Source organism: Micropterus dolomieu, linkage group LG01, assembly GCF_021292245.1.
Source record: "Micropterus dolomieu isolate WLL.071019.BEF.003 ecotype Adirondacks linkage group LG01, ASM2129224v1, whole genome shotgun sequence".
Taxonomy (NCBI): Eukaryota; Metazoa; Chordata; class Actinopteri; order Centrarchiformes; family Centrarchidae; genus Micropterus; species Micropterus dolomieu.
Window position 1 is genome coordinate 42,918,263 of NC_060150.1, and position 12,319 is coordinate 42,930,581.

The window sequence follows — 12,319 nt, forward strand, 5'->3', positions numbered from 1 at the left end:
AAAGCACTGGCAACAATTCTCACTCAGAAAGCATCCATCGTCACACATAACACACTGACCTTTGAAACACTAACAACAGGAAGCAACACGTAAATTGGATGAACTTTTATCTTCGAAATGTGACTTTCTCATATTAATCAGTATTTCATTATAGAATACAGTTGTTCCCAGTCATTTTGGTACATTTCTCAGATCAGAATGAAAATTCTACTTGTTCAAACCTCCACATCATGTAGTCACTTGTGCACATAGCAATTTCTCAGTCTTTTGAGAAACTTGCAAATTGCAAATGCTTTGACAATTTATGCAAATTATTATGTACATATGTCTGCTGTTTCCTACATTATCAATTGCTTACTGTATGTCAAGTTGATCACAATGTATTATACTGGATCTCTGTTGAGTCGTCTTGCCCCCCAAAACCTCTAGCCATAAGTTAATTGCGTAAGTCAGTACAAGCTGTATGGTTGAACACGTCAAATGTGCAAAGCCTTTTTTCTACATGTCTATTAGACTTTTTTGTAAATGTGTCCTACAGTAAATTGATGAAGATATCTGTCGTGCTGTGAATACAAATCTGTGGCCCAATTGACAAGAACATCAACCTGAGGGTGTGTCCATGTTTCCATTTCTTATTTTGTAATTGTTTCCTTTATGCTGTGCAGTGTTTTAAAATAGTCTCGTCTTTTTATTTTCTGCATCACAATGACGTGCTGTGTCAACAAATTACAGTGCATACAGTAAATGTGTAACGGTGAATACTGTCCAATCCCTTGCAATGTATAACTCTGTACTGCTGAAATTGATCTATGCCAAACAAAAAGTGCAGCCTTGTGCATTTGCAATCATTTTCATCCAAATCTTAGCCATAGTTTACCAATAGTTTTGCAAATGAAGCAATTCTGCTAAAATCTAAGCACATTTCCTGCTTTACACTCAGCTTGCAGTTTTACAGTAAAACCACATTGAAAACATGACACACATTTATCTGTCCATTTGCAATCATTCTGTTTTGACAGTTTTTTACAATTGCTAACAAGCATTTTCCTGTATTGAGATTACTTTTTCAAAACTCTTCACTCTCTCTCTCAAAGTGAGAGATATTAGCAAATGCTAACATAGTCTTTTCAAAACTGTTAAATTTAACTTCAAAATTATACATACATTCAAATGGAGAGCAATTTGCCACATTACAAACCCCATTGAAATACATTCAAAATCCTAAAAAAGATGGTTATGGAGACAAGTAGTGAAAAAGTATTGATTAAAATTATGTAAATGACACCAACAACAGGTCATTCCTTTCTCGGTTAGAGCCCTACCCTGGTCTTTTCACCTAGTGATCTCATTACCACCTACATCAGGAGACATCTTTCAAATGTATTGTTACACCTCCACTTCACTGGAGCCTGCAAGAGACGGAGGAGAAAGAGTGGTACGGAGAGGAAGAGGATTCTGCATGTGTGGTAGTGTAAGACAGCAGAGATGACCAAGAGCTGTAGTCTCTGATGACATTAGGACTACTGTGGTAACCAGGTAATCAACCATGGGCTATTATTGAAAGAGACTGGTCTCAGAGAGCAGCCAGATGTGACCCGCTTCTGAAAAGTGCATAACTGCATATTACCAAAATTAAAATCTATTGTTTGTGTGTAATTCTTGTATTTCTTCTCTAGGACCCAACGACTAAACCCCACAGGGGAGATATCATTTAGAGAGTCATGGAGCTGGAAGCCCATAACGCACCCCATGTTTTTATCTATGTGGACTTGGCCAAAACATGCTGTTGAGGACAGAATTTGATTAGCAAAAGAGCTAAAGTGGGTGTCCCAGGCCAAATGGGTGCCAAAGTTACCATGTGTGCAGTGATGTCCTTCGAAGGAGTGCTGCTACACAGATGCAAGAGACCGACGAACTAACTTTGTTTTGGTTTTTTTGAGCAAGCATTTACAGTGCTGAATTTTGTTTTCCATGCTACTTTCATTTAGATAAAGTACAGTGAAGCTTTTCCTTTTGTTTACTGTTGTACATTCTATTAAGACTTTCTTACTGTAGTTCATAATGCTAACTTTACACTTCACACAACCAAAAACTAAAAGAACACAAAATGATTTACTACTTCAAAGATTGCTAAAATGATTGTATGCTATCTGTTGTTAGTGCTTTTTGGGTAATTGTGTGACAAAGTGTTGCTGTTGGAGAGAACCACTGCTGGTGTTTTTGTAAAATCATTTGATATTGAAACAAGTATGCAGTGTTTTAGTAGTGTGAAGTGTGAAGAGTTTTGAAAAAGTAAAGTCAGTACTGAAAAATGCTTGTTAGCAATTGTAAAAAATCTAAAAGTGTAACAGGTTTGGACACAGTGTGTTATGAGTCTGCAGGTCTCCTCCCCGACCCCTTGTGTTTATGTTCTCTTCCCTCCCTGTGTCTCCTGTTAGTCTGTCTGTCTGTTTCTCTGTGTTGTCTGGGCGTGGCTTCTCACTCTGGGCCTGGCTCGCCACCTCCACCTGCACACCTGATCCACATTCCACTAATCAAGACTCTGCAGTATATCAACCCGGTTCTCATCAGCTTACCTCAGTGGTATTAGCGCTGTGGCCTACAAGTCTTGAGTTGTATATTCTGTTGTTTGTTTCTTGTGAGATCACTTACCTTGTCTCTCTGTGCTCAGGATCACTGCCTGTCTGGAAATTCTGCCCCTGCCTCGCTCAGCTCACTGCCTGCCTGGAAATCCACTCGCTGGTCCCCATTCCCTGATCTGCCTTCTGCTCCGCTCTCACACCCCTTTTCAATAAACTTTAAATTCCTGGATTTAAACCTGCCCCGAGTCTGCTCTTGAGTCCGTTCACCTAGTCTGCCATAACACAGTGTGTTAGCATTTGAAAAATGTGATGCAGATATACAGTGTTTTGCAGGTGGTGAAGTAGTAATGAGAAAAGAGTTCATGGATTTTGGAGAAAGTAGTCATTGAATGCATGTTGTGTGAAAGCAATGAAAATGATTCACAGTTTGGTCCCCATTCACTTCTGTTACGCTGACTGTGTGAAGTGTTTTGACCAATGCAGGTTAGCAATTGAAAATAAACTTTAAGAGGGCAAGAAAAGGACCCTCTTAGACCCACCCCAGAACTACCCCGGAAAGGTTTGGCTGCCATTGAGTGTGTCACCTGTTGTTTGTGACCACATTTTAATATACACTTTGTTTTGTTTGTACCTTGTTTGTGTGGTGTGTGATCATTTTCCACATAGAGCATTTTGAGCAAAACTTTAAAGTGCCATTAGCAATCTTTTTATGACATACACTGTAACAGATTCACTGTGGAATGAATTGATGGCTGCTTTATTAATGTATTTATGTATTCTGTTTCCTTCCCTCTTTCCATTTGGCACTGTCAACTTGCAACATATCACACTCATGGAAAGTTAAGTCAGAGAGATAGAATAAAATAACCTGGCATATATATACAACAACCCAAACCTGTCCTGATCCCAACAGGTTTCAACATTTTTTTCTCTTTTGAGTCGGGTGCATACTGTTCTGTTGTGTAAAGCTTTAAGCTTGGGCTGGGTTTGAGTACTGAAACTCACTGACTAGTTTTTTCTTCTCTGACAATGTACATGCACTTTGGTGGTCAGCTGGCCTTTTGACTGTAGTCTTTTGGTGTTGTTCAAGTCCAAGAGAAGAGGTGACACAAAGTGTTTGATCATTTAACGGTGGTGTTGTGTGACACAGCGGTGCCTCAGGGCCCTCACATTTAACAAATTTGTGTGTGTAGCTGTTAGTGTGACTCATCCTCTGCCTTTCTTTCATTCATTGTGTTTGTTCCTGTTTACTCTCCACAGTGCGGACCATTAAAGGCAGGCAGGATTGTTGCAAACACCCTTACAGAACTCAAGAAAACAGATAAAATCACCATCTTCCTGTCCAAAAGCAAGTAGTTTTCCTATTAAGAAAAGTCTGGTCTCCCAAATGCATCGCAGTGCTGATCAAACTGCGCCCAATGCTGTTATATATTTTCATGTGGACCTTCTTTTAGTTTCATCTCTTTTCACTGTCACGTGTTGAAATCATGAATTGTGTCAGAAGCCAGAACTTCTCTTGTTCTCTTAAAGAAACAAGAAAAAGTAACTAAATTAATCAATTAAAAAATCTTTTAGCCGTACAAACTGCAGTTCACTCCGTTTGTCGAGACATGGGTTGTTTTTTGTGAATGATATTATGTTGTTTATCTAATAAATCTACAGTACTTTTGCCAGCCTTTAGCAAACCCAAGACAAAACTTAAAAATGTCAACAGCGTAACAGATTAGAGAAAGATTATTCTTAGGAAGTTTTTTAAAAGGTGAAAAGAGGATTATAATGGATAAGGGAGAAAAAGTTATAATGACGTATGATACACACACTGTCACGCTGGAAAAAACTTCATGGGAGCTGTATATGTGCTAACAAATCAATGGATGTGTGATTTTGTCAGCAGCTGTTTCCAAGATCAAAAATGAATCCATGATGAAACTCAAATAAATCCATGTTTAATTTTTTTAAAGTAATAATGAACGCAACTTTGAATTAAACACACTTTTCTCCACCTAAAAAATGTCAGACCTGAGCAATGCTCTCAACACTTTTGAGTGTGGACTCCAAACTTAGTTCAGCCACTTCATTAAAAAACAGATTGCTGGTGGGGGGCAGGGGTGAAAGCATTTACAATTAAATACACTATGAACTCTAATGAATGGAATCAGGAAAGCCATTTGATGTTGTTTTACTCACAGATCGGGAAAAAGTCAGGAAATCCAGAGTGTTGGAGCCATTTACATCCTGCTGGTCTTAGTACCAGTTGACCTACTTCCTCTTGTTAACACTTGACTCTTTCAAAAGTATCACCCAGCTCAATTTCCACAAAAGGATCATTAAAGTACTTTTGAAGCTTTTCCAGAAAGAAAGAGAAAGTGATGTCTATCACTTTTTTCTTTCTTACCCACCTCTTTTCCTTCTTTGTCGTTGCGTTGTCAGTGAAACGTTTGCCAAGCTCGGAGCACACTTACATAAGCTCGCACTACAAATGAATCAAGTTGAAAGCATGCGAGCAGCACAAGCCTTTAAGGGAAGGAATCCTTCAAGAGAAACTGTTTCCAGAGCAGGCAGATTTCTCAGAGCCTAATGAAGCAACTGGCTGTGATCCAGACAGTTTATAAAACTTTGGGGTCGAGGATCCTTTACTCTTATCCTATCTTTATAGCCAAGGAAGGCTAAACCCAGAGCAACAGGACTAGTTTGAAGACGACGTTTCACCTCTCGTCCAAGAGGCTTCTTCAGTTCATAAGAAAACTTCCCTTGATTTAACCATCCTTAGAAAACTTTGACCTGGATGACTGAGAATCTTCACTGACATCCTATCTTGATGTTACTGTATTTGGAGTTTAAGAAAGTCCTTAATCATCTTATGAACAGATTGTTCACTTTTTAAGATGTTTTCATTTTAGTGGATGTTTGGCCAGTTTCAGAAAGATAGAAATTACTCTCAATCACATAAATTGCATTTGTCTGGTACATCTGATCAGAGAACTGGAAGAAGCTAAAGAAAAATCATTCCTGTATTCTAGTAACTTTATGATAATCTCATTTCTCATTCTGAGAGGATGTACAGTTACCAACAGACTTCACGCAGTGCTTTGACTTGTGTGGCTGCTCTGCTCTGGTTCTGGTGATATCGCTTACAGGTAATGAATGCTCCCTCTATCTTCCAAAACCTCAACATAAACTCCTACCGCCTTTCCCACAGGGATTACTATATCCCTGTGTGTGCACAGTTGTGTGTGTTTTTGCCTGTGTGTATGCTGGGGTATGAGTCGATCCATGTGTGTTTCTGTTGGCTATATATGGCTAACAGCTGAGATACCTCCAAGGTAACAGTGAAGGACTTTCTGGAAACCCATCCTAATTTGAGGTGAAAGATGTGAGGCAGCTGACAGATGCAGAATTCCTTCACATTCATGTTTCTGTAGTGAATAAAAGAGTGAACAAAGGTAACCACTGAAATATTAATGACACTGTGAGATGTGGAGTATTTGAAGTGAAAATGTGTTGTATCGCCAGTGTTTATACTTTATTGTGTGTTGTGTTATATTACAGGAAAAGGTTTCCCCAAAAAAACTGCTTATTGGTGGTGACCCCCTTTTCTCTTTCAGCTTATCTTTGGCTGACTACAGGTAACTGGTTGAGGTTAGGTTAGGATTGGGTTAAGGCAAGGAGAAACACATATTGAACCTCATTTCATAATATGTTTAGTTACCAGACTGTAGTCCAAACTGTTGGCCCACTCTTTAAATACATGGCCTCTGAATTAGCACCTCTACTTGTTTTACCTGCAGCTTAATATGTTTTATTGAAGTGCATTAATTTCTTTAGAAGTGGGGGCATCCCATCTCAACAGCTAACATAGCTTTAGCTGGTTAGCCCGGCAAGTTACCTTTCCGACAAACCACAACTTGTCTCATTACAGTTCAGTTTTTGTACGAATTAAACAAACCAGATGTAACCAGTCAATAGGTAAGCTTAAAGGTGCTAGTAGACGATTTTATGACCTAGGCCAGCTGTTTCATCTTGTTTTCTGCCTTTATGTTAAGATAAGCTAACTGGCTGCTGTCTGACTAACTCTCAACGAGAAAGCGAATTATATTTCCCAAATGGTCAAACTATTCTTTTAAAAATTCTTCTTTTTCTTGTGTGGCTGTCAATGTATATGGCCATTATGTAATGACATAATGTTTGTGATGTGTCTGGGTTTGGCTTAACACTTTCCTGTTTTATTTTGAAATTGTTTGTCTCTGGTATCCTTGTTCCACTTTATTTCTGTGTCTTCCCTGTGGTTACGTGATGTTTGTCCGTCCATCGACGTTCATCTGTCAGTAATCCCTGCCTGTATGTTCGACCTTCTGTGGAGTTTGGATTGTGTTTTTGTCACCTGCCTGTTCTGCATTGTATGTTCGCTCTCTGTGGATTTTGTTTATCACCGTGGAAAATAGTTTTTCTTTTGTTGGTGGTTCTTGGACAGTACCTGCTAAGTCTGTACCCTCTTTGTGTTTTGTTTAATAAATTAGTAAACTGAACCTGATGTACTCGGTGTTCCTGCATCTGGGTCCAATTACCTGTTTTTCTGCCTCGGCACTCGGCACCCATCCTGACATGATGAAAATGTGGTTGCTCTGTGAATTGAGATGGATTTGGAGGTGAACGGCCACAGTCTCTTTGTCTCCTCTTCCACATATGTTTTCTCAGTCAGATTAACCTTGGCAAGTTAATATACACACATACAGTAGATCTCTCTGTGAATGCAATCAAATAGGGTGAGCACCCACACCAAGGGAGCCCAACCGTCACCTCTGCTAACTCTGATCCAAAGAAACTGAAACTTGAACACACACGCAGTCACACACTATTCACATTTTAAATTCAAATCAACTGTGTCAAGAAGTCTGCGGGGGCTCACTCTTGGGCCCGGCTCGGATGTTCTCCAGTTACAAGGACGCGAGTGTGCTCTCACTTTATCAGACGTAAACAGGCGTCCTCCACGGCGCCTGATGACATCGGCAGAATGTCGCCCACTGGTGTTGCTATACTCATGTTCCATCACCTGAATTTCAACATTTGATTGACAAAACATTGACATGGTGAATACAAACGTAAAATCTACAGAAGAAATCTATGTTTTTAAGACCGCAACCAAAAACCTCACTGTTTAATTATCCGACTGATTGTAGATATGTATGACACGATTGTTCTGAATCATTTGTTAAAGCAAAGAGAGATTTTACAGTAAATTGACTGTTTACACATTCAAACAATATGTGCATCATTCGTGCAAGAAATCTAATAAAAAAAACACTTTCCTGCTGATGTTCTCACCCCGAGGGTTCACTATTCTTTCATATTTTTAAATATGACTAGCAACCTTTCAGATATTCATTTGTCAGTGTTTTGAAGGTTGTTTAACATGCTGTATTAGCGTTTCTCTGTTAGCAATATTTCAGTTTTCTCTGGTCTGCACTGCAAAGCCTCTGAGCTCATATCTTCACATGCAAATTACATTTCATGGGAATGGTTATGTGAAGCACAATAATGGATTCAGTACTTAAGGCTTAAAAGTATATTAGATGATTGTTTTGAGGATTTTCCCTGTCATTACAACCAAATGTGATGCGTGTAATTTTGCAATATATTTGATTTCAAAGTGGCACAAAAAATAACTCCACGGTCAATATTTGGTTGTGAGTGGGTGAGCATATTTGGAGAAAATATAAACATTACAAATATTATACAATTAAATAAGTCCTGTATTTATTAAAGTTGGTGTAAAACAATTTTACATTTGATGTAATTAGATTTTTTTGTTACAAATTGCTACACAAAAACAAAAAGGAATTCATAAGAATTTAGCAATGATGCATAAATAACACTGAACTTATCAACTCTTCCAAAGCTTCTAATCTACACTGAAGATCGTGAACCACTGAGAAAGCTGATATTTGAGGTCTTGTAGCAACCTAACACTGGATGTGTGGTAGCTGGTCCCTGACAGCTGTTTCCTTCCAGAGGCCTGCTCTGCAGAAATGCTGGAGAAGACAAACCTCCCATTTAAAATGCCAAGCTCCACAGAGAGAGGTCAGGCTGAGGAACATCCTCCCTGCCCTCCAGGCCAATATCCTGATATATTAGTATTTCCTCTAAATGTTACTCCTTGGGAGCTGGGGAGGCCTCTGAAATCTGGAGCCATATAACAATAGTGCTGCAAATAAAAACCAAACAAAAATTAGATCATGTTATTTATGGAATATTTTTGTAGGTTGGCTCGGCAGATTATCTGTACAATGTCAGGAACAACGCTATAATATACATTGATAACATTAAAGGCCTGTAGAACTGAATCAATCACAGATGAAGGGGACTATTTTGCTTCATATTAGACAGAATATTAGAAACACTTCTCTGTAAACCAGAAACCTCCAAAAATGGTACATCAGCACCTCTATAAAACTGTTTAAACACAAGCTGAACATCATAACTTTGATGAAGATATGATTTATTGCAGGTCTATTAAATTACACTGCATTTGTTTTGTCGTTACATGTATCTTATAATCTGGTAACAGATAATTTTGTGCATATTACAGAATATGCATGTATAAACATTGATTGATTGTTGAAGAGGGAGTTTTTAACAGGGTCATCCTCTGTCTCCTCCTACATTCAACCCCCGAGCACAGCGACCTTCCTGTCAGCCTGAGCAGCCTTGAAACTCAGCTGTTTCAAGGTCACATACACATAACACCCTTGAATCTTCTGCATTCCAGAGGAGCGATATTGTGTAATACTGACCATCAAACGCAGGATCAAAGTTAGTGGGTATTTCTGCTTGTAAAAGACTCAGCGTTCATTTCATCCTCTTCTAGTTTCCTTACATATGTTTTTTTGTTTTGTTAAATACTAAAAACTTTACCAACATCAATTAAACTTTAAATATCTTAAATAAATCCACACTGTTATTTTCAATTAAATTTATATGAGAATCAAGCATAACAAGCTTTATGAATTATGTATAGCATTTGACTCACATAGTTCACAAACACATAAAAAGAAATGAGCAGTCCAGCTGTTTGTTACATTGTCTATGAATTCAGTACCAGCCTTTTGCCAAAATGTGGTGGATATCATTAAAAGAGAAGTTTAATGAATAGTTTTACATTTTAGGAAATAATTTGATTAACTTTATTTCTGAGAGTTAGATGAGAAGATCAATACCACTATTATATTCATATAGTAAATATGACTCAACCGGCAGCTCGTTAGCTTAGCTTAAAACAGGGGAAACAGGGGAAAACAGCTAGCCAAGCTCCGACTCTAAAAAACCATAAGGTGTCGTTTGTAGACAAAGAATTTTTTATATAAGTAGATTAGGTAAATTCTGAGTTGCTTTTGTTTGGATTTTTTCATTTGGGCAGAGCCAGGCTAGCTGTTTCCCTTGTTTTCCATCTTTGTAAGCGAAGCTAACAGTTTGTTGCTAGCTCAATAGTGAAGGTACAGGTATAAGAGCGGTATTGATTTTCTCATCCAACTTTCTACAAAATAAGTATGTATTAATAAATGTACTATCAAGAATTGCAAAATGTGTGATTTACTGAGTGAATTATTTTTATTAATGACTTTACCTAAAAAAGCCCAGAAACACTTACTTGATGGCGAGTTTGAAAGTGAAACAATTTATTTAATTAATTAACAGTAAGTATGTCAGTGTCCCACCAGCAGTGGTGTACATGATGTCATGGCTTTATCTCAGTAAAAGTCAGCGTTATGGAGAAAGTATTAGTCAGTATTTTGTAACACTGCGTGCTGTGGCCTTGCACCAAACTATTCCAATGTGCAGTCTGAGCTTAATTTAATAAAGTTGCATCAAACAAGCAGGTATGTGCTTCAGCGTTCTTCTTCCACTTTCTCCCCATGTCTTTCTCTCTCCCCCTCCTCCCTGAATCCTCTCTCAGGGGAAACAACCTCAACAAGCCAACTCTCAACCGATGGGACGTTTTTCATTACATTTCATCCTGAGCTCCAGCATTGATTTCCAAAAAAGCCTCTGGTTTGAGTTTACTTATTATCACATAATGTGACTCTCAGGGCAAATAACACAACATCATTATGTTCAAAAATGGAAATTTCAAGCCCCTGAAAGAGGCACCTTTGACCATATCATGCCTTAAAAGGGGGCATTTCCCAGCAGGTCACCTTTTTCACGTATGATTCACACTCATTTTAAACAGTTCCTTATTAATATCCCGAAGGAATCATGACTGTGTAAGTACAATGGAATTTAGATTAAGTGACACAATCCTCCCATGGACTTTACAATGAGACTTCCTGTGGAGTGATGCCGTGACAACACAGAAAACATACACTCATGCCAGAAAGAGTAGAGATTAGTGGGATTTTAATACCAAAAATGAAGGTCAAATCCCTAATAATTGTTGTACCAAATTAAGTCATATTACAACAAGTTGTACAAAATTACATGAGGAGACAGCGACAGCTATGTTCCTTCAAATGTCCCTTTTTCCAGTTTGGGGTGTGTACAACTTTTCAAAAAGGTCTCGAGCAGAGTTTCATGTCACTTCAATTCAATTCAATTCAATTTTATTTATATAGCGCCAAATCACAACAACAGTTATCTCACAGCGCTTTTCATAAAAGGGCAGGTCTAGACCGTACTCTGTGATGCTATTTACAGAAGCCCAACAGTTCCCACCAAGAGCAAGCACTAGGCGACAGAGGCAAGGAAAAACTTCCTTTTAAGAGGCAGAACCATGGCTCAGGGTGGGCGGCCATCTGCCTCGACCGGTTGGGGTCACCAAAAAAATTATTCTATGCACATCTACAAACTAAATGGTAAAATAGGAATAAATATGTGCATGTCAGATTCTGTCTAAAGTTTTCCAGAAACAGCTCATTGCTGGCAGGAGGTCCACAGACAGTCTTATCAGCGTGTGATGTTTTATTCTGTTGCTGTAACTGCATGGTGAAAGAGGCATGCTGTAAACTTGAAGTGAACTCAAGCACATCTTGGATTAGTCACGTAATGGCCCAGTAATATACAATATGTTGGCAGTCAAATGCACATCACAGAGAGTTGAAAATGTCTTGTTAGTAAAAAACTAACTCAAGAAAATACAGGAGAATGGGAGTCTCTGCTTCTGTTCAATTAAAAAAATGTGGTTCTTGCAGTAATGAAAAGGCTAATCATTAAAAATGGGTAACAACCAGCAGACGTTGCTTGTTGTGGTTGGTCTGCTGGCTTGAATGGATTGTGACTAACAGTAAATAGGATAGATAATCATATAAAAGTTTAGCAATAGGTAAAAGTTACAATTTGAATGGGAAAAAATAAAAATTGGGTAGCAGTGAAATGGTAAATTGAGCTTTAGATTGATTGTTTATAAGCTGAAAATGTTACTAATAACAGTACTGATGAAGGACCAAAGAATGTTTTGGTTTCTGGTGACAGTACTCCAGAGAAAAAGAAATTATGCATCATCCTGGATTTTATAGGATAATACTGATTTTAATGGGAAGTATGGACTTTTCTTCTGACTGGGTACGTGGTGAGTTTGTATTTTTATAATATTTCAAACATTTTCAACATTTCTCTGGTGTGGAACATCACGAGCATTGTGATAAATAGTATGATGATCCTGTATTTGTTTTCAATGTGTGCTTCTAAAAGCAGTGAGACATGCCCGTTAATGGGCAAGGAAATATCTCCAACACCATGTACAA